General features: G+C 43.8%; 1 protein-coding gene across 3 annotated transcripts in view; it reads left to right on the forward strand.

Annotated features, from left to right (window-relative positions):
* Positions 1-1,223: 1,223 nt before the first annotated feature.
* The window catches only part of mgat4c (mgat4 family member C), a 99,754-nt gene continuing 77,587 nt past the window's right edge, over positions 1,224-23,390 (forward strand). Inside the window, exons 1-2 of one of the 3 annotated variants that reach the window (XM_076733867.1) lie at positions 1,224-1,549; positions 17,979-18,064. The gene's annotated coding sequence lies outside the window, so the exon portion shown is untranslated. Of the gene's footprint in view, positions 1,550-13,784; positions 13,926-17,978; positions 18,065-23,390 lie in introns of those variants that run through there. The other 2 variants (XM_076733865.1, XM_076733869.1) reach the window with 2 other exon arrangements.

Here is a 23,390-nt window from a genome sequence, read left to right on the forward strand (position 1 = left end):
ACTGTTTTGCATAGCGGTGGATGAATGAACCTTTACAGAAGCAAAAGTGAAAATACTGCAATGTGAAAATACTCCGTTAACAGTGAAAGTTCATTCCATTTATTTAAAGCTGCACTAATCGTTATGTTTATATGCACAATGCCTCAAATGACAGTCGCACCCTTTCACATTACACATGATTAGACTCTGACTTCGCTGTTCACCTTGAGCCTCTTTCCATCTTTGTTTTTTACAGCCCACAGATTCACTGTTTTGAATCAGTCTCACAGCAACATGGTTCAGACGAGGATATCAAAGCATGAGCAGCAATGCATAAAAAGCAGAAGTACCCATTATACAGAACGGCCTTTTCAGATTGTGCATCAATCGATCATTATCAGGAATGCATTCATTTGTCTGCAGCATTTTGATGTTGTGCAGCAGCTGGTCGAGTGGAGCTGATTTGATCTACTTAATAATGTTGGGTAAATTGGATCTATGAAAACTTAAACTTACATAAATGCACTGTTTTCTCTTTTATTTAGGAGGAACAGGTACCCTCAGTCAGTCTCCTCATAACAGAAATAAGAACCAAACGAAAAGCAGTTAGGGGTGAGGCTCCCTAATCTGAGGTCCAGGGTCTTGGAGAGGTTTCTTAGAGGTCCCTGTCAAAATGAAGGTTGGTTCAATTTCACCCTTCCTGTTATCTCCCCTTCGACAGTACAGAAAGGCAACAAAAGCCTTTGAAAGGCTCCACGGAATGAAACCTCTATTAAGTCCTCCGGACCTCTATTAGGTCTGGATTGATTTTTTTGTCATAAAAGTTTGGGCAGCCATGCCCTAACTTTAGACAATTCATCAGTGACTTCCTCTGAAGCCAGAGCACCCTAAAACATCCAGGGTTTCTACTCTAATTGCTTTTTTCTTTTAATCTCCTCCGAAGGGTGGGGGGTACCAGGGGGACCCCTGGGCAAATGTGCATCCCTCTATGAGAAGAAATTGGCTCCCCTAAAATCTTATCAGCGCCCCTGGGTTAGAGGGCTACAGCCTTTGAGCCTGGGCTCAGCTTCGGTTGTATTTTAAATAGGATGCACTTTGTCTTGCGATGACAGGTGAATCCAGGGATCTGGCCGTCCGTGCCACGCATGCACCGCTGGAGCGCACGAATCCAGTCGCGCCGCCCTCCTGTCCGCCTGCTGCCGGGAGGAGCAGAGGAGAGAACAGACCGGAGCGCAACACCGAGCGTCACGGTACCTTCGGGATGTGGCAGCAGTCTCGACAGCTAGAAATGCCCCATGAAATTCTCAAAGTTTGTCTTTTATGAGAGCTGAAGGCGAGGACTGAGTCAACCAGCCGAGCGGCGCCGCATCAGCCGCTGCAGAGATTTCCAGCGGTGCCTGCTCGCCTGCCCGGGCTCTGTCGTTCGGGATCACGAAGCGCGTCGGAGCCGGTGTCCGAGCCAATCTAACCGCAAGGAGACGGGCGAGGGAGGCAGACAGCGGTGCGCTTCTCCCCGCATCCCCCCGCGGACACCTGCGTCTGGACCCCCGCAGCGTCTGCCGCCGTGGAGGTGAGTACCGAGGGGATGCTTGTGGGATGTTGGCTGCTTTGACAGCTAGTTGAGGTGATGGTGGCTGACGGGCTCACAGGTAAGGCCACGTGGTTAGACTGATTACTGTACCAGCAGCGCGCTGGTTGTGCTTCTTATCGAGCTCTGCGCAGGGTGTCACCGAGATGGAGCCCAAGTCCGAACTTTGTGCACATCTCAGCCGCCCTCACCGCGCGGCCGTCGCGGCGTGTGGGGCTGAGCGTCTGATAGCATCAGAAATTCAATAAGTCACACTCACAGAGCATGCATCCAATTTCTCTCCAACCCCAAAACTGCAAGCAAAAAACGAGGCAAGAGTCCAGATCTTTAACTACGTCTTTAAGCACGTTACAGCACCAGAGAAGGAAGTGACACAGCAGGAGGCACTGCTGATGGACAGATTTCTGCCTGATGGATAACAGCCGTAAATAAATACATGTGACGTATTTCAGTCTCAGTAATGTGACTTTATGATGGATTACAGATATGACATATGTTAATATATGGTGCTGAAACAATAGTTCATCAACCGGAAAACTGACATATTGAATTCATTTAAAAACACTGAGAATTTGCTGCTTTTCTCTGTTTTCTGTGTCATGGACTCATTACATTTGTGTTTTCGGATGCTGCCTGGACAAAACGTCCCCTTATGAGAGTCCTCCTCTATATTATTTCTTTTCTTTTCTTTTTTTACCTTTAATAAGCTAAATGAGTACATGTCTAATTGAGGAAACACTCAATAGGTTAACCTCTGATAAAAATAGTCACTAGTTGCCGCTCCAAAGCCAAACCAGCATCGTACTGTATCCTATAAAAATAACCTAACTTGCCTTTAGGGCCTTTCCTCGGTCACTGACTGACTCCATCTCTCTGAATATCTACAGCTGTTAGCACATCTAAACAGCAGCTACACCAAAACTGCAGCACTTTGCAGCGTTTTATGTCTTTTTTTGTCTGAAGAGCTTCTTCCCAAACTCAAACCCTGCACATGAAAAAATCCGAAAAGAATCCCAGAAATGATTTTACTCGGTGAGTGCTGAATTGAAATTTTAGCAGTATTACATCACCAAAGGCACGCGCTGTCCTTAAAGTCGCCAAAGAATTGCGTTATCTGCCACAGCTGCCCGGGCACTGCGGTGCGAATGACAGCTCCATGGCTCATCTGAAAGGCCTGTAGCAAAACAGCAGCTCATTACAAGAGCAGCGGCTCGGGCTTCCTCCAGCGGGGAGGCTGCTGGTTCATTAGGGGTCACCGAGGGGCGAGTCTCCCACTAGGAGGCTCGGCTTGTTACCAGAGCGCTCTGTTAATTGGAATGAATTCATTTTCACTGACAGATTGAAAAGGGAAACACGAGTCAGGAAAACTATCTTTGGACTGTGGAAGAGTCGTTGTTGCTGTGCTGATGGTAGTTTAACGTGTGTTGTACAGGAACAGCGAGGCCTTGAGTTAGACCGACCATCTCACAAACAGGCTCCAGCATTCTGTGCTCACACGGCTCAGTGTAACAGTCCGGAGCAGAATTCAGACACGAATGGAGCTGTCACAGTCATTATTTTAGCTGACAATCATTTGTCATACAGATAACTGTAATTAAAGATTTAATTGTCTTTTTCTGTTCATTTCGTGCGACTATTGTGTCAGCCTAATAATAGCTTAACACACACACACCTTATGAAGAAGAAGAGCCGTTTATTGGCATCAAACACTGAAACGTAAAGAAAAAGGACATTTCTGTTTGCCTCTTAGGCTTTGGGAAGTTTATCTGACTCCACCAGTGGATGGAAACACTTAACTTCTATTTGTTGCAACATTTGGCAGCTTTCTATCCACATTTGGTGCAAATTTTAATCAATTTGCAGAAAGTCAGCAAAGGAAAACACAAAGTAATGTGCATTTCCATCCATTACTGCTATGCAAAGCCCCTCAAGGGAAACAGTTGGTGGCACTAATTCTCCACTCAGGTGCCCTTGAACCATAGCAGAAGAAGAGGGCACAAGAGATGAAGAGTGCCAGACAACCCTCAAAAGGTGGAAAACAACGTGGAGCTGTTTTTAATGCTGGAAAACTTTTCTAATGGTTATACAAAATGATCACGATCAGGCGACTCTGCGTGAACTGGGACAAGCCTGTGTATGAAATAAGTTACAGTAACTCGCTAGATTGGCATCAGTATTTGGATGTTTGTAAAACCAAAGTTGATAATAAATCAATCCCACCAAACTGTCAAGAATTTGGCTTCAAGCTCTCTTTGAGCCGTGAATAACGACGTGGTCCCTCACTGGCTTCCCATCCATCACACAGCCAGCTTGGAGGTTCCATTACTGATCATTCAGTCCCAGTTCTCAGAAGAATTTTTGCCAGTTGACCACCTGTTTACCCACTGGTTCATCTTCATATTGGACAAAGACATTAGCCAAAATAGAACAGATATATTTTGACTAACATTTATTTGTCTATTGCTGTGAAGTTGCTGCCTTGTTCTGTATGAGCAAAACAAAATTTCTGCATTAAAACCTTAAATTCTTCAACACATGAAATCCAGCCCGTCCTGCAGGAAACAGTCTTGTTGCGCAAAGACACTGTAGTGTTGAAAAGAGCTGCACCTGAGGCGTGAGTCCAGCAGACACTGCCGTATTGCAGTGTTTGCGCTCTTCGGACGTGCTGCGCTGTGTAGCTGTGGACGTTGGGTCTGAAGCAGGAGCCATGCTAGTGCTGAAAAAAGGGCCTGTGCACTCAATCTCTCCCAGCTAGCAAATGACTCGACTCTTAAGTAAAATGAGTCATACTTTTTGTATCCATTCATACTGTACAAGCAATTTAAATAAAGTCATTTTCTTAAAAGGAAGGAGAGGCTTCCATTGACCCTGTGTGCTCAGGCAGAACCCAAACCTAAAAAGCTCTAATCCCTCCAACTTTCTTTACATGCAGGCCCTCTTTCTGTTGCCTTGTCACCGTTAACGCAGACATTTTAGGCAGCCGAGATGCAAACGTCCCTCCTAGGAAGACGTTTAGGCCTGTAATTTGTTCTCAAATCTTCTTCATCTTCCAGACTTTGTCAGCAGGGTTTCTACCTTCACTCTCACTCCAGCTCAACTTGTCTGAAGACTCTTCGTACCTGTATACTTCTCGTATATCTGTAAATATATTTGCACTTGCACAAGTATGACTCAAATTAAAGTCCCATTTCTCACAGTTTAAGCTTCGCTGAACTTTTAGCTGCTTAGAGACACCAATGCTTGCAACAGCATCGGCTCGGGTAGCCCGGCCGGCCACTCACTTGATTCTTCTCTGAAAGGTTAGACAAATGCCACAAATAATTGTCAGTCTGCCTCTTGACCATACTTCTCTCACCAGCGTCTTACCGTGTTGATTATCTGAGGTGGCGCAGGTCATGAATGTCTGGGCAGCCGCTGAGCTTTGCTGTGACACGGAGGATGTGAGGCGTGAGCGCCGGAGAATGAAGGCCGCTTCAGCGATAGTGGATCTGACCTCCGGTGTATTTTCAGCTGCTGTGAGGGGAAATCTTAATGCCAGCGCCGGCTGAATGGATGAGCTGCCGACTGACTTCCTGCCCGGATGAATGAGTGAAAGAATGGACTGTACTTACAGCATGCTTAGCACCGATGCCAAGTTTATCCGAGGAGAGTTGAAACACTCCAGGCATGAATCCAGACTGTATATTCATACACTCAGAGATGCATTGATGTTGCCGTCAAGTGCTTAGCTGCTTCAGTGAGCATCGCGATGCTAAGCTTGAATATCATGTTTATTAAGAGAGAGGAGAGGAGGGGTCTCAGGCTTCAGTCCCATATGTTCAACATAATGTTTTGCTTCTACTTCAGGAAGACAGAACCAGTTGCAGGCAGGCGCCCAGCGTGTTTTAATCAAGTTCACCTTGAATGCCAGCACCTGTTCTAGAAGTTTGCGCAGGTACTTTAATAACAGGAACTTTTAGAACTGAGCTGATCCTGAGACTCCAACAGAAACTCGTCATTTGTTAATTCAGTCTGTAGGAAAATTGTTTGTTTGCAATGTGGAGACTCTGCTGTAGGCACATTTTTCCTGAACTAAGGTATTTACAGTTTAAGCAGCCGTGTACGCTGTAAAAATACTCTATTACATGGAAAAGCCTTCCAACGAAGATGTTGTTTGAGTGTGTAAGAATAACCAGGAAAATGTACTAACAGTAATAAAAGTAAAAGTATTCATGCAGAAAAATGGCGCCTGTGACTGTTGTTAGATTCATGTAAAAGCAGGATTTTGGAGCTAATTTTTCTCGATACAAGGCTGCAACTGAGGCTTATTTTCACTGTGGATTAATCAGATGACGATTTTCGTGACTGATTGATTGATTGACTTGAAAAAAAATATGCTGTCACCATTACCCAGAACTCAAAGTGACAGCCTCACATCTCTTTGTTTCTCACGTCTGAGAAGCTGGAGCCATGAAATGTTTTCTGTCGATCCAGTTATCGATTCACTGATCAATCGCTGCAGCCCTTCTTGTTTGTACTGTCATACTTTATATGGGTAGTTTGTGAGTAAGTAGTAATTAATAACTGCAGCTGTCAAATAAATGTAGTGAAGTAAAATCACAGTATTTAAAATCACAGTATTATAGTGGAGTACTTATAAAGTAACATGACATGAAAACAGCGAAATACCTCAAACACAGTACTTGAGCAGATGGATTTAGTTTGATTCCACTGCTGAATTCAAGGTGCATTAAAGTAAGTAACATATACATGTAGTCAACTTCTGATAGCAGCCAACGACTCAGTCAAGCCCACCAGATGTTTTTTTTCTGTGCTGGACAGCAGACGTCCTCACAGACTCTGGATGGATCTGTTCTTCTTCCGTTTGTTATGTATTAAACTGCCAAGCTTTCTCCACCTTATGCAGGTAGTTAGTGATGTGAGATCAATGTCAAATTGAGCTAGAAGGTAATAAAAATGAATGTTCATCTATTCATGAAGGCATTACAGAGTTATTAAGGTCACTGCACGTGGCCCTGGTAAATATTTGGCCGTTTACTTAAAATATAAATGTGTTTTTAAAAACATACACACTAACAACATAAAAAACATATGATGTAGAGCACCGCATTTAATATCAGAGATGAGCTCATTTCATGGTCCGATCTGTCTTTTGGAGGCAAGAACTGTCATAAACGTCGATCCTGTCAGAAGCATCGACAGAGAGAAAGAGACTTCATTAAGCTGCAGCCGCCTCGGCCAGCTATCACAAAGAGAAATAAAGAAAAAAAAAAGAAAAACCCTCACAACTTTCGGAGAAAATGTGGCTTGAGAGAGGCTGCTGAACTCAGCGCAGTGGCAATTACGCGCCGCCGAACAAAGGAACACATGAAAGCAGCCCATAAGCCATGATACATAAAAATAATTCAAACACTGGTCTTTAGCGCCGACTTCAAATGGCTGTCAAGTGCTGAAAGCCGCAATCGAATGTTTGATCGGGTTCATACTTTTGTGACATCGTGTTTGATTATTCATTAAAGTTAGGCCAAGTTCATGTGTGGATGCTGGTGTGTAACATTTGTTGTTTCGTTGAATTAAAAAGGGCAGTTTTTGGTGTAAGTTTCGATACTCAAACTACATGTACAACACCAGACAGATTAGCTCTTTGCATGTATATTCAGTTATGTGAACGCGTCATGTCTGATTACATGGTTGCATAATAATGGAGCTACTGCAGATCAATGGAGCAGCGCATCGGGTGCAGGGGAATGCTTTGGTTCACACTTGAAATGAAAAAATAGCTCCACAGTCATCCATCTTTTGAGAGAACAGCCTATAGGTCTTGCTGAATAGCCTCACACGCTTGCATGGGAAGAAAATTAAACAGAGATAGAAAAAGTGGGAGCCTGAAGCAGGACCACGAACCTCCGAGAAGTTCAACACATAAAGTTTAAAGAAGGATTTTTGCGTCTGTTTTTCATGACCTTTAGGTGATATGACACACTGTGCTATGATGCCGTTTCACATTTATGTACCAGACTTTATGTATTTAAAATTTAGAGCCATTTTGGTCAATAAAATAAAAAAAAGGCCCAGTATGACAGTAGACGAAAGTGTAGCTGTTGGGGGTATTTCCATCCACTGCGCTTCCTCTCGGGATTCATCTCGGCTTCAACAATTCCCTTTTACCCCCAGCGTTTGATTCGGCTCCTCGTTTTGACTTCCTTTGAGAAGGTTTCAAAACCAGATCCACAACAGTTTTTAGGGAAAAATTCTTTGGACCAAAAGCTCAAAGAGAGGAGCTTTAACTGTCTTCCAATGCTTCACGTATGTGTGAACTTCATGTGTTGTGGAGGTTGAGTTTCCGGCTGTCAGAGAGCAGATTGAAGACTTTTTATATAGTGATTCAACAGCGAATAGTTCGTTCACATCGTAGCTCTGAAACGTATTATTAGCTGCTTGTCTCATCGGTTATTAAATCTGTAGTTGAAGTGTGAACCTCAAGTACTCTATGAATACCACTAATGATGAAATGTAGACCTTAAGAACAGTATTCAGACACATGTACAGATTCGTTTCTGGAAGACTCATCAGCTTTGTGGTTTTACATTATGTCTCCATGTCGGGAGAAAACCTCAAATGGCAGAAAAGAGAAAGCAAACCAACCAGAGAGCGCACTGGTGTGCTGAAAAAGTCAGATTTGTGTGTTAATTCCACCAACGCTTGCGGTTCTAGCAAGGTCTTGAACTAGTATAGCTGGGCTAGCAAAGGTGAAGAATATTTTGTAAAGAACGTGGATAAAAGCCTCATGTTGAATCTCTTAACAGCCATGACCGACGGCAACAAAAACCATTCAGTTGTCTGACAGCCAAAATAATTTATCTTTTTATCACCAGGGTTTACCTCAAAGTCCAGATGTTTCTCGCAGATCGTGCATTTTCACTACTCGTAACATCGTCATAACTGCTAAAATACGGTTCTACCTGCAACTGTTTCCTTGTAAAAATCTGTTCATGTTAAAGGTTTGAAGATAAAAACAAAGAGTGTATTCTGTAGCCACATGTCAGACGTGCACAGCATCCAAAACTGGTTAGGACGGTTCAGATCGATGGTGGTTGAAGCACAAAGATCCTTTACTGATGTAGCGATGCACCAAATTACAAGAGAAAGTCCTGCACGCAAAGATTTAAGAAAAAAAAAAAAAAACATTGTTAGCCGCCATATTTAATATCTTATCCATGTAAAATTAAATTCATTCTTTTAGTTTTATCAGATTGTTATTATTACATGTACATTAAAGTGGGAGCAGCGCTGGAGTGAAAAGTACTTCCAACTGCAATGCAGTGATGTATACGGTAACATAATACAGAAGTACAAGTACCTCAAAAGTGCACTACACATATTAAATGTACCTGAACTATTACTTTCTAGTGAGCATACAGAGCAGGTGGAGGCAGGTGAGGTGATACAGGCGACACCACCGCGGCCTGACGGACCTGACTTTGTTAGTGTTACAGCTCTGTAAAAGGGTTCAAGTGAGAACGCTCAGCTGTCTGGAGTAACACAGTAAAAGTTGTCCATGTAGCAGCATGAAGTCTCCTTGTGTTGTGACGTGGAATGATCACTGAAGTGCGCTTTGCCCGCTTCTTCTTCCATCTCTGTGGCCATTTTTGCTCGGCGCCTCTCCCTCTGCTGCTCATTTAGCATAATGTGACTTTCTGCACATTAGTTTCCAAGAAGGGTTGTACTCACACACTTCCTTAGCTGAGGTCAACCCCACAGAGACATACTCCTGTTCTTAAAGTGGCAATCTGGAGGATTTCAGTCCAGGATGATTTGGTGACACCTATACTTACTGGTGCTCACAGCAAACACAGTTTAATGCTACAGGTCACATAATTCTGAGGGCAGCAGAACAAATTATTGTCTTATTAACCAAGAAGTCAGTCGGTAATTGGCCTTTTTCCATTCTGTGAGCAAGCGTGATGTGATTTTATGCTGCACACGGCGTGAGTCAGCAGACAGCAGGACGCGGTGGAAGTGAAAGATGTCGGTTACCTCTCTGAGAAGTTGGAGGTTTGCAGCCTGTCGCCTGCAGCTCTTCGTCTAACAGCTCTCCGTGGCTGCTCCCTCTTCTTCCATTACGCTCTGCAATATTTCAAACTGAACTGCTGTCAAAGAGTAGGGTCCTATGAAAGCCATTTTAATTTTACATTTTTTCTTGAATTGGGTGTTTTACCATTGAAGCACATTCTAGGAGGAAAAGCCCTGATATTTATCGATTGCATCCACATTTTGGCAATTTTACAGTTGATTCTGTTTTTCTTATCAAATTCTGTGACTCCATCAATGCAAAGCTCGCTGGGACTGTTTCATACTAAAAATCTGTTTGTGTTTCATCACTTATATGCTTTTAATGTGAAGCTGCAGCAGCAGGAAATGTTCAGTTTGCATTAGCAGGAGCAAACGTCTTTGCGGGAATGAAGTGGGTCATCGGCTCAGTCACCATCTGTGTTACCTCACTTGGCAATAAACTGACTTAAGAGACTTTAAATGAAATCTTCCAAATTATAGCTTTTTATGTTTTGTGTGGATGCATTCATTAATCAATAAATTGGTGCTTTTCTCTGTGCAGTGTCTGTGGGTGAAGCATAGCTCCATCACTGCCAGAGGGTCAGTTTTTCCCCAAAGACCAGCAACAGAAAAAAAAAACAACATGTTTTTCTACAAGTCAAAGTGGTGTCTACCATGTCGACAGTTTGGGTTTTCTGTACCCGCCTCTGAGATCTTTGCAACACAAAGGAGACGACAGCGTCAGTTTTCATTCCAAACACTTTCTACGGCAGAGATCGTCCCTCTGAAAGCGCTTGACAATGAGCTTTTAAAATGCTATTTTTCATCGCTTTGAGGAGCACAAACGAAAGTCTTTTCATCCCCTCTGTAGTTTTCAGGGGAGAACGCCGCGAGATCTTGGCAGATAAAACGAAATCCATTTGCACCTTTTTATTGAGAGGTTGGAGGTGTCTTTGTCCTGATATTGATGCTGATATCCCACATCAGGACAGGATTTCCTGATCCAAAACCTGTTTCCCCCAAATTTAAATGCTGTCTAACCAACCCGGGATCACAGTAGGTTGTGAAATAGTCACGAAATATAATCTTTCAGATTCTCATACATGCACAAAATGCACAATTTTTCCATTTTTTGCTGACACTGAGCATGACTTTCAAAAGGAAAATTAGTTGTCCCTGCACACGATCCTTTAAAATGGTCGCCTACTCCATACGACTGAACCTATATCTGCCACATATTTGTATTGATCACACGATCAGTCAATGACCTAATCAGTCAATGGCAGTTCACTAAGAAATTAAACATTTATGTCAGTTATCGAGCTAAAACGCTGAACGTGCTGGTTTCAGCTTCAGAGGACTGGATTTTGGACTTTAGATCAGATAAAACAATCGATCTGAAGTCAATACGTTCGGCTCGGAGGAATTCTGACAGCCATTTTTCATTATTTCCTGACATTTTATGGACTAAACGATAAATGGTTTGCTTACTCAAAGATTAGTCACAAGTGCGCTTTCTATCATACCTGTTAAAATTCCATATCTGAGGAGGTCTGAGCCATTGCATCCAGTGCATTAGAGTCGCACGAGTCTTCTTGCTGTCTGTAATTAGGGATGTAGAGATGATAATGGGAGTTAATGGATTGCTAGACAGCAGCACCAAAGTGCCAAAGAATCAAAGGAAGACAGTGAATTCCCTCATGAAATATGCATCAATGACAGTGAAATACAGACCAAAGGCAAGCCGTGTTTGTTTGGAGAGCGGGGTGGAGGGCTGGTTGAAATAGGTTGCGTAACCATGTCATATTGCCACTCCCCCTTTTTTTTTTTTTTTTTTTGAAGATTCACACCAGCTGTTGATGTAGGCGTGAAGAAGCTTTGATCAGCCAGAGGAGGTCTGCTAAGGTTGACGTTACAGATGTGGACCTGAAGGCGACTCAGGCTGCCTGCCTGCTTGATTCATTTATTTATTTTCATCAAGGAGGTTTTTTTTTTTTCTCCAAAGCTTCTGTTAGGAAAATAAAAGCCATGCTGTTAAAGTTATATCATGGTCTTGATTGCAGCCCATTATCTGGGGCTGGCCCGCTCTTTAAACCATCTGATCAGGTGATTTGTGCACAAACCTCACCATCATGTGCAGGTGGGAAATGTAGAGCAGCAGAGCGCCGTACAACGCAGTACATCAAACTCTAACAGACTCCACTAAACAATGAAACCTTCATGAATAATTGCTTCCAATTGTTCCCCCTGATGCAGTCACCGGGATTACCAATAAAGGGCTGAATATGAGGCTGTCTGTGCTGATATTTACTCCTCCGCAGCTCCCGGTGAGCCGTTAAGTTCTGCCCGCCGAAAACTCAGATTGACAAAAGTGCAAACTCCAAAAGTCAGCATTTGTACAAGGCGCCTTGGGAAGGAAACTCAAATAGCACAGTTGATGCACCTGTGACTGAAGCTGCTCATTGTCGTCACTAATTTATCACTCGCATTTCAGGCAGCACAGGTGCTCAGACAGTACATACAGTCTGCAGGTTAGTGCTGCAGGGCAGATTCACTGGATGTCACAGAAAACGTCTGGAAATAGTTCAAGTTTGGAGCTATTTTCAGACGTTTGCTGACATTTATGATAATTTGATCATAACTTAAATAAGCAGAGGACATTTAAATAGCAAGTATTGCTATTAAACGTCACAATTATCCACAGCAATAGAGAGAAAAGTGAAAATATGTAGAATCTTTGGACGTAGTGATGATTTCATGTTCATTTTTGATAAATTAATAAAAAAAAGATCGGTTTTAACTTAGTGCTTTTAAATTCAAAGTTTCATGTAGGATGCCCTATTTCTCCGCACTTGGTTACTTAAGCTCACTTAAAAGTTTACTGATTCGTATGCTTGTCATTTTTAAACATTAGAAATCAAAGCCAGTTGAATGTATTTCAGGTAAATGTTGCAGCACAACGTTGTTCTGGTTTAACAGCAATATTTAACCCTACATATGTCGCACAAACTCATCAAGCGTCTTTCTCTCTGAGAGGACGTTAAATTTGAACCCTTCACCCTTGCAGCAGTTTGAATTTGTTATATCACTTTTGCTTTGTCTCATTTATTATAAATATTGCTGCGTGCCCACGGGGAGGCTCACGCAAAGCGCTGAGGCGCCAACGGCGTGTTTGATGTGCAGAGAATGACTCCAGCGTTGGCGCCATATGCCGGGAGTTCCACCAGCTACCGTCTGCAGAAGTGAGTCAGCTCGCTGCGGCGCTCCTCGGTGAGATGACAAAGAAAGTTTGAATGTAAAATTCTCACAGATTCAAAACACCAAACCCGAGTTAACGGCAGCAGAGGAGAGATCTTCTGAAAAATGTCAGAACTGCTGATAGGATTTTTACCGTCTGCAGCACACATGCACACGCTGGTTGGATTGTTCTAAAGATCCAATGAGCCAGAAATTTGAAGCTTTTCAGAACTCAAAAGACAAGCGTTACCGTTATTAAAGTGTTTTCATGGTGAGACGTCGCCTTGACACCACAGCCAGCGAGAGGCCACGTAGCTCGAGCTGCACCAGAGACCTGTCGGTGTCGCCGCATGTCCTCGGCCGCTGGGAGAGATCGATAAGAGTCAGAGAACACCTAACATCCTGTTATTCTGCCCACCTCTATCCCCAGACACGCACACATACACGACGTCAGCAGGTTGCCTCCAGGAAAATCTGATTCCGCCGCTTCGTTTCTTCGGGTACGCGTCTGCCATCGCCCCTTAAACTGAGCTCATGAATTATTGAAGTCCGTCCTGCTGCTCCAACCCTAAACTGTAATTAGTTTTGCCCAACACTTCTCATCATGATACACTTTGTGAGCTGGGGGGGGGGGGGGACACATTGTTCCTTTAAGACAGGAAGACTGGAAAGTGGAGGAGAGGACCAATGAGAGAGCGGGCTTGCCGGAACCGTTAGTGGCACCTTGGCGAGGAGAGTTGTGCTTTGGGGGATGAGGAGGGAGGTGTAGTGGGATTGGGGGGGGGGGGGGGACTCTTGAGAACGGGTCGGCGACGGAGGGAGGGGGGAGACTGAGTGAAAGAACACCCATGCGCGGGAGAGGGAAAACAAACAGAAAAAACCCCTCATCGCCAGGCTACTCACTGCCTTCACAATGACTGTTTATCCCACTTTTCAGAGAGCCAATTACCAGCTCCCGCATGACTCATGGACATCATTTAGACCGGTGGCGCGCGCAGAGCTTCAGCACAGCTCCCTCCCGACATCCACGCGTTGAAGGCGCTGAGATGCGTTCACGTGCTTTAGGCAGGTGAGTGTGCCGCTTGTTCTCGTGAGGCGACGCTTTCCTCCTCCACTTGTAAGCGGTGCGTCCGTGCCCCCCGCATGCCGCTCCGTACGCCTTCATTTCCAGGCTTCGCGGAGGAATATCTGACTCCTCTCCGGCTGCGTCTCCCTCTCACGCTGCTCCTCTCCTCCCTTTCAAATTAAAACCCCCCCTGTCTTTTCCTCCGCTCTCTGCTGTCCTTCTTGTGCTCCCTTGCCTCTGACAGGGACACATGTCAGCATGTCTGATGCAGACAGAATAACTCATTTCAGACGCGCAGCGCTCTCCATGATGCAGAGGTTCGCCTGCCGAGCCGGGCTGCAGTGTGCAGCGTTTGCCTGTTTGATGATCCAACTTCTTTCCGCTCTGCTTTCTGCTCCTCACACCGGTTAACGTGCCTCTCAGTTAGTCCGTCATTCCGCCTTTTCATCGTGGCTGCAGGCGTAAAAGCTAAACTGTCGCTTTGTCATGTTTCCTCACTCTCAGCCGTGACTCGCACTCCTGCCGGTTTGTTTCAAACAGTGAGAACTTCATTTCACTTCTTAGCAAGCCACGCGCAGAGCAGAGGTTACCAAACAGGTAAACCTCGGCTGTCCCGTTTGAGCGTCTCGACGATCGCGATGAATCGCCTGCTCGGCCAGCTTGGCTCTGTTTCATACTATTGTCTGCTCTCGGTGATTAACTGCCTGCGCTCCGGCTCGGGTGATTTCTGCTTTGTGCTGAGAGCTCGGCTGCAGCCGGCGGACGGGACTGTGCGAAGGGGGCGGCTGCCAGGATTGGAGGGTCAGCTGATCGGCTCTGAGGTGCGGGAGATTTATGACCCCCCAGAACAAAGCTGTGTCTGCGGAGAGACCATAAACCATAAATCAGGGAGAAGTGGGTCAGATTGGGTCAGTGCTCATCTGCTCACTGCAGATCTGCCTCCTCTTTTCCTAAAGGTGCTGCTTTTTTTCACCTGTGTGACACTTTAAGTGACTTTTCCGGTCTGTCCTCCAGGACAAGCAGCCCTGTTGTTGGGCGAATTCATCCATCACTGGTTTATTTTCTGTGCTGAGATTTGCCTGTCAATCACACGTGCTAATGAATTCCTGTTTTCTATTTTAAAATGTCATTACCTTCAGTGAGTGAATCAGCCCTAATCCTTTTATTATCTTCAGCTATGTTAACACTGTTGGCCTTTAGTCTCTGCTCATGTTAATCATCCTAATTATATCATGTTTGTCTTTTTAAGATGCTGATGAGAATGAAAAGGCATGTTCTCACTCTGGCAGCGGCTTGTTACTGATTGTACACGAGGCATTACGCCCTGCTCCGGCTGATTTCAGTCTGTTTGATTCTGATCGCTGGTTTGACTAGTTTTGTGATTTGTCTTCCTACGGGCAGCCGGAGCCAATGTGAAAAATTGATTTTCTGCGGGAGGATTAGCAGCGGCGTTATAGCTATAGGCATGCATTGCATTACAATGATTCATTCTGCACATGCACACCAAAGTAGGCTAAGCAAGTTCTTTATTAGCCGTTGTATTAGACTGATATTTTACAGAAACTCGCACAGGCGTGCAGCAGACTGTACTCCTCACTGTCAAAGCAGTGGGCGAGGGGTATGGGAATAGCAATGAATAACTTGAAGCTGTGTTTTCCAAGTTCAGACGGCTTGAGTAGGGAGATAAATAATCTCTGCTAGAAAGGACGGATCTTAATTTATTTGTGTCTGTATTGTTGCACAAAGACACATTGCATACTGCTGCTGGAAATCAAACAAATGCAAATGCTGGCAGTGGAATGGAAATGACTGTGAAACATCAGAAGTCTCTCAGTACGACTGCCATAACAGCAGGGATTTGTACTTGTGTTTACGACAACACTGATAATATTTCTCCCCGTTTTCGGGTGAGCAGGAATTAAGCGTGAGTGTGAAGCATGCTGCGTTAATGTTTCTCCGTTTATTATGCTAATACCTGGCAGGTTTACAGGATGCTAGCTATGTATGGAATTGTCATAGGCGCGCGTGGGGACTGTGAAGACAAACAGACGAGTCTGAATCAAACGTTTCGTTAACACCTTTAAGTGAAAAACGGTATAGCTTGAGAAGACAAAAGTGACCTTTTCTGAGCTAAATGTTCATTTATACACTGTGTGAAAAAGGCTTGGACGGCGGCTCAGATGATTCCACTGTGTTGTGTTTACTGTCTGTGGCTTTTCACACATTCACTTTACATGTTGTTCACAGTCATTATGCTGAAGTTTTGTTGCGATGATGGCTTTTACTGCCAGCGTTGTTATAATGGGTTACACAAATGGCATAATCCAGTCTCCAGGGTCAGCTATTAGGCCTGCGATGGTTTATTACTGCAGTCCAGTCTTATTGTTGCATTAGTTTGGATGTGGCTCAGGACTTTACTGGAAAACTGCTGTTCTGCCCATTAAAATGATTCCCACAGCAGTTTAGTGGCATTATTGTATGTTAATGTACAGCACAAAGCTGCCGTGTTTTTATGACCGTCTCAACAGCGACAAGTAGCCGAGGAAAAACAACGCTGTAACATATGCACTTGGATATTTATTATTTGTAATATACACTCAACAGCACATTTGGCTTGTCGCAGCTCAACACTGTCGGGCTTCAGAAGGCAGAGAAATGGACCTGCTGAGCTATTTTACATATGGTTGTTGGGCGAAAACGTCACATTTCCATGTTGAGCTTATTCAGTGCAGTTTGATACCTTTGTGAGATTATGGGTGGATTTTTTTCTGAAACGAGAGATTTAAAGTTAATCCTTCAACTAAAATGAAATTGTCAAAGATGTCAAAGGAGTTGCGCTCGACCGATACATAACTTTATATTTCACTAATGTGGGGGATTTTTTTGAGTCACACGTTATGTTCATCAGCACAGCCTGGACAATATGTAATTAAAATCCCTGTTTACTTGATTCCCCTGAATTATGGAGGATTTCCAGATTTCAGCAGAACGCTGCTCTGTACCGTTAGCAGTTTGTCTCCGGAGAGTCTGCTGTGCTTTGAAGTGAAATGTTTCATTGTGCTTTGAATTCAACATCAGGCGTGCATCTGTTCCATGGGTTTAACTCATCGACATCATCGCGCATGATAATTTCTCCCCAGACAGCCTTGAACGAGCCGTAATGTCATATGCAGCAAATTGATGGCCTTATGCTTAGTGGGAAATAAATCAATGTGCCATGCAGAGTAAGATTTCCAAATTATGGCATAAAACATGGCTGCAGGAAGCAACTGCTCTTACTGGATTTTAGGTATTTTGGACACATTGCATGTCTAAAGGGACACTGCTGTACTGTACATTCTCAATGAATTTAAGTTACTTTAATCACAATTTGTCCTCGGCGGAAGGAATCAGGATGACTGGTCAGATATTATGCACAGTGCTGCGCTTTAATAACCCATATAGGATTATAAATATAAGAAAAGTGGCCATCAAGTGTCATTTCAGTGCAACCTCCAACGATGAAGCTCAGACATGGTGTCAGATTTTACTGTAAAGCATGAATTTTGACATTCAAAGATGAAGCGAAAACGACTGAACCAGAGAACAGAGAGGAATATGAATTCACTCCACAGTCTTTAACCTTTAAAGGCCTGCATTTGTTAACCTGCTTGGTGGCTAATGAATTTCCATCATTTAACATTTAAATGCAAAGTAATATACATTTCAGTTCTATACCGATACTCACAAGGTTCTTTTTCCAGCATCGGTTTTCACCAAAATATGACAAATGGTTGGAAAATCGTGTATAAAATAATCTAACAAATGTTCAGTGCAGCTGAATTTAATTAATAACACAGTATGACAGTTCCATCCCTGCACACGTCGTTTGGATTTGATCACGCTAAAGCAACAAATGTGGCTGTAAAGTCTGAAGCCACACAGTAGTTTTCCATGTTACTCAGCTTACTGATCAATTAAAACACATGAAGACATTTTAATAATTCCTAATATTCAGCATTTTTCAGATTTCAGCGCCTGTTTCGTTGTTTGACTCGTGTCCTCTGTTTTTTCTAGCCGTGACACTGCAGTGAGCCTGGACATATGAACCAAGTTCCTACAGATCTTAATGCGATGCAGCCAGATAAATTATTCATGTCAAGGTGAGAATGAAAGAATGCAACACACACACACACACACACACACACACACACACACACACACACACACACATACTCTCTTGTCACTGGTCCAGTACAAATGCAGCTTTTTGCTGTTGGCAGTGGGACTGGAGCTGCTTTGTTTAATGGCACCACAAACCTTAATGTTAGAATGACTGGTTCAACATTTCAGGGGGAAAACACTTGTTAAGTGGGACAGAGCAGGTGATCCCAAGTGACACTCAGCAGCAAGGAGACGGGGACATGATAGAGAGAGGTGTTCACTGTAAAGGTTGGGGAAAGGCAGTGCAGGCCTGGGGATGCTTGGGATGGAACCTGGGGCTGAGGACTGGGCTGGAAACTGGGAGAGCAGGAGTCCAGAGCAGGGAAGCAGGGCTGATGAGATGAGCTGCTGGGGGCAGGGACTGGAGGAGCAGACAAGAGATATGTGGACAAGACAAGGGGCTGGGGACAGGGACCGGAGCCAGAACAGATGGGACTGCGGGGGAAAAAAGGAAGACAGGGTTGGACGGGGAAAAACAGACAACAACAAGAAAACTAGTAATGCATGAAAACTGGCTCGCCGTGTGGACTGACTGGTGCAGAGGCTGCGATCTGGCAGGGTGGCAGTGGCAGAGCTGGGTGTTTGTAGAGGCTTGATAACGGTGATGAGGTGCAGCTGGTGTGGCTCTGCTCGGACTCCAGCACACCTGTCTCCACTCACACACACACACACACACACACACACACACACACACGGGGAGAGCCATACGGAGAGTCGCAGCAGGTCAGAGACACACAATCATAACAGATAGCACTCTCATGTCTGCACCCTGAATGTTACTTTAGCTTAGCATAAAGATGGTAACAGGAGGTAACAGCTAGCTTGGCTACATCTGAAGTTATCACAGTCCACCTGACACAGTCCCCCCCCCCCCCCCCCCCCCCACACACACACACACACACACATACATCAGGGTTACATAAGAATTAAGTCCAGCGATTCCAGAGATGCTCCTGATTCAAGAAACACTGAAATCATAATGACGTATTCAGCAGCAGTGATTGGTACTGAAGATCCCCTGACCTAAAAAAATACAATTACTGTACAATTTTGTACACTTAAAGCACAATTCTGCTTGTTTTCAGATTACCTGCAGAACAAAGAAAACTGCAGGCGTCAAAGCTAAAAGAGATTCAGTGTTTTTCCAACACAGTAATACCAACACACAAGTCTGACGCGGCCATGTCCTGAGACTGAAAACTGCATATGCTACAGGATGAGACGTATCATTACATCTAGCATTACTGCTTCTGCAAAACAAGCCATTAAACTGTATATTTACAGAAAAAAATAAATAAGTAAACATGCCATTAAAGTATCGGCGGGAGAAAAATGTTGAAATCCACCGAAGAATTTCCCAAACATGAACACGTACTTTCCAGGAAGCGGAAGCTGCAAAAGCGAGTTTATGGCCCTCTGTGATTGAACAAAATACAGCAGGAAATAAACCAAACAAGACGGGGTGTGATCAACCCTGAAAAAAAAAAAAAAAAAAAAAAAACCTGGAAAAAAAGTTCCAGTCTGAAAATAACTGCGTTCATACACCTGCAGGTTTGAGGATGTTCCAACTTTTCGTCTCAGTCTAAAGCTAATGTAAGTCAAGGTCTTCATTTAGTCCTTTGGAGAATTATTTTAATTAAGTGATATTATAATGTTATTGGCCAGGAGGCTTTGCAGTTTGCCAGCGTCCAACAGTAATGAGCAGAGAACATGGGCTTTCTTAATGTAGCCTAAATTTGCATTTTGCCCGCTGCAGAACTTAAGGCAAATTACACCTCGCTGCATGCCAAGTTCTAATGTGGCGCTGAGACACAGACTTCCTCTTTCCTTGAGTAATGCTGCGTTTTGACGGTGTTGAAGTAGCACGTTAGCTCGTCACAGGCCGGAGTAAAACGCTTGTAACAGAAAGCTTTTCGCTCTGTGTTGATCGGCAGTTCGTCCTTCCTTTGTGTTGGATCCTCCGTGTGTTGAATGTCACTGAACCTGGTTAACTGCACTCTGAGAGCAGTTCAGAAAAAGCACTCTGTGTTCCCTTGTTTCACTGTCACCCGTGTTTGCTTTCTATTTATACATTTATTATGCGTCACAGCATCATATGTCACATTGTTATCACAGGTGTGAATGTTGTGCTGTGCAGTGTTTTTTTGAAATAACGTGAAAATATTCCAACGTTTCGTTTTAAAAACAGATTTTTAGTCAAAAATGCCACTTCTGTGTTCTGTCAACTCGACTCGCCCATTGCCACAATGCAAATTTACAGTATCAAAGAAGGATGCATCCAAACACTGAACATCTGCGGCATGCAGCTCTGTCGATAATCATCTTCTGCCTTTGCCAGCAGTGATGTTCTGTTGTAAAGGTTTTATTGAGAAATATTAAAAGTTATTGAGACATTAATGAAAACACTTGAGCTTTGTCACATAAAGAGCCTGATCCCTCACCAGCTTCCCATCAATGAACACGAGACTGAACAAAAATCCAGGTGACGATCAGTTTTTTAAAAGCTTCACTATGCAAACCCCAACGTACACGAGAGGAAATGCATAATCAGCTTCAGCTCATTTGTATTTCCGCCGCATTTCTCCTTTTACCTTCGAATAGCAGGAGGCCTCCTTGAGCTGCACTCAGAAGCGAGCAGGAAGTGTCTTCAGCATGAAACAACTTTTTGGATTTCTGGAGACATAAAATGAATGTGAAAATCTGTAAAAACCTCCTCTGCTGCCGGTTAGTCTGGATGTTCTTCAGTTAGAGATTTAGTGCATTTCAGGTGTGATCACGGTGCAGGCTTCACAGGCACGAGCTCCAGCAGTGGCAGCCTGAATGTACGCTGTTGAATATTAAATATTCAGTCATAGTGTTTTGGTGAGTGAATGGGAATCAGTTCTGAATTCCATCATTATGGCTTCCAAAGCTGTTTCATTTCAGTGTGTGTCTTGAGCAAAAACTGTGCCGCTGTTGACCGGAGGCATAAATAAGTTTGGACAGAGCCGGCACAGTTTCCTTGGATGTGTATCAACTCTGCCGGTTGTTCATGCGGGGTCACACCGCAGCATCGGATACCGCAGATGTATTTCCTCTCCCTCGGCTCCCCGTCGCCTTTGTATCCTACGCGGGATAGCGCGAGCAGGTAGAGACAGAGCTGCAGAATGAATGGGCGGCAGAGGCAGCGGCGAGGTGGACCAGAGAGATTAGCTGGGAAATTGACACTGACAAATCTCATACATTAAGGCTTCCTGGGAGGCAGCTATCGGTAGAAGAGGCGGCAGGTACCATATCCCATAAATGGCACTGGGTTTCTTTAATACTCTGCTTGCAGCGCGTTGGAAAGCTGAACCACCCTGTCGTCTACAGTGAGGAAGATAAGAAAGCCAGGTGTGCTCACAGACATTTCATTTGACTAATGTGTTTACAGCTAGAATAATGAATAGAGTGAGGAAGATGAGAGTAATTAATTTGAGCTGTTCTAGCTAAATAACAAAGCAAATACGGGCAAAACTGTTTCATTTCCCTTTGGAGCTGGAGCTTTTTCCCCCTTTCTCGCCTGCTTTAATGAGATAAAGCCAGCCTTCTTTGATAAGGAGTCCTAGTTACTGTTGTTAGTAGCCTAGTAGCCTTTTGATCTGTTCTGCGGGTGTTTGCTCACATTTTCTTTAGGAAAGTGAAGGACAAAGCTGCATGCAGCATTTACATACATTTTGCATCTTTTGAGTGTTCGCAGAGCCCGAAACGACGACCTCTAATTATTCTAGAAAAACAGAAACGCTCATTTTTCTCAAAACAAAACATGGCTTCATTAGCCAATTCAGAATTTTATCTTCATCAGGTGTTGTTGAGAGTCCGATTAGCCTTTTGTCCCTCTTTAAACCTTTTGAAAACGGTAACTTTGCTCTAAGTTTCTTTGCGTCCTGAGAGTAAAGAATCTAATTACCGAACATAAACAACTCTTTGGCCTTTGCAGCGGCACTACTTGATGTTTGCTGAGTGTTATTCCCAGCGACTTAACCCCGCTCAAGAGGTTCATGGTGTGTTCCTTCTATCTTTATTTATTTTGGACGGCCAAGTTGTTTTCCTGAAAACGGACCAGTGCCCTTGCTGTTGCCTGGCAACAAAGTGAGTCCACGGGACTTGGCGCCTCGCACGATGTCTACCTTGAAACTTGTCCTCTTTAGACGTGTGGAGAAAGTTTATCTGCGTATCCGTCGTCGCTCATAAATAATAAAGTGCCACTTGCAGTGATGGAGAAACGAAGATGGCGAACGAGTCGATGGTGGACTTATTTAAAGCTCATAACAGGTTTAAAGGTTTGGATCTTTATTGGCTTTGTGTCACCGTGAAAACTGCTTTACCAGTGTATGAGTGAGCAGGGCAATCAGGGTGGCAGTAAGCGTTTCAGAATCACCTCTTGCAATATTAAAAAAATGTAGAGGTTTTGTTTTATAGCGAGCATAACTGTACCAGAATCACAGCGTACGGAAGCATCTTGGCAGCAGCAGCTTTACACGGACCATTTTTCACTGAGGATGTGAATTCATCAGACTTTTTATTTTGGTGCTTCATCAAGGAGACAAGCTGTTAAATATTCATGGCTGTGTTGTGTTCTTAAAATAAGGCTCATTAGCGCTCCCAGCCTCTTTTCAAGTTCCGCCTTTCTCTTGTCACTCTCAAAAGAGCAACAGAAACATGTTATTCATCTCTCGCATCCTCTGCGCTCAAAGTGAGCTCGAATATTACGCCCAACAATACCTTTATTTTGAAGTGAGACCGACACTAATGCTATTAGATTTTAATTCCTGTTCAAGCACCCAGGACGAGTATTGATTGAATCAGTGCAGGAGCTGTAAAGAAAAATGTTGCTGCTGTAATAACAGAATTGATTTCTTAAAATAATGGGAACATATGCTTCTAACAGGATTACAAATATTCTGCCCCCCCCCCAAAAAAAAAAAAAAAAACACGAAACAAATATGGGTCCGCTATATTTTTGTAACCTTGCTTGTTTTTAGCATAAAGTCTCTTTTTCATCATCGGATGACATTGAGCATTTCAGTCATGCATGTCGAGCCAAAATATTAAATTTTTTCTCATTTTAGTCAAAATTATTTCACCAAATATTTTATCTGATGAAAAACACAGATTGAATTGAAAGAACGCAGCTTTGCAGAAAGTGTCTGGTCCAGTGGTCTGATGGTATCAGTTGAAGGAAAACATCCAGATTCATTTTGATGCCAAATCAAATCAAATCCATTTATGACGGTGATGTGAAGG

The sequence above is a fragment of the Chaetodon auriga genome, chromosome 6 (genome assembly GCF_051107435.1).
Source record: "Chaetodon auriga isolate fChaAug3 chromosome 6, fChaAug3.hap1, whole genome shotgun sequence".
NCBI lineage: Eukaryota > Metazoa > Chordata > Actinopteri > Chaetodontiformes > Chaetodontidae > Chaetodon > Chaetodon auriga.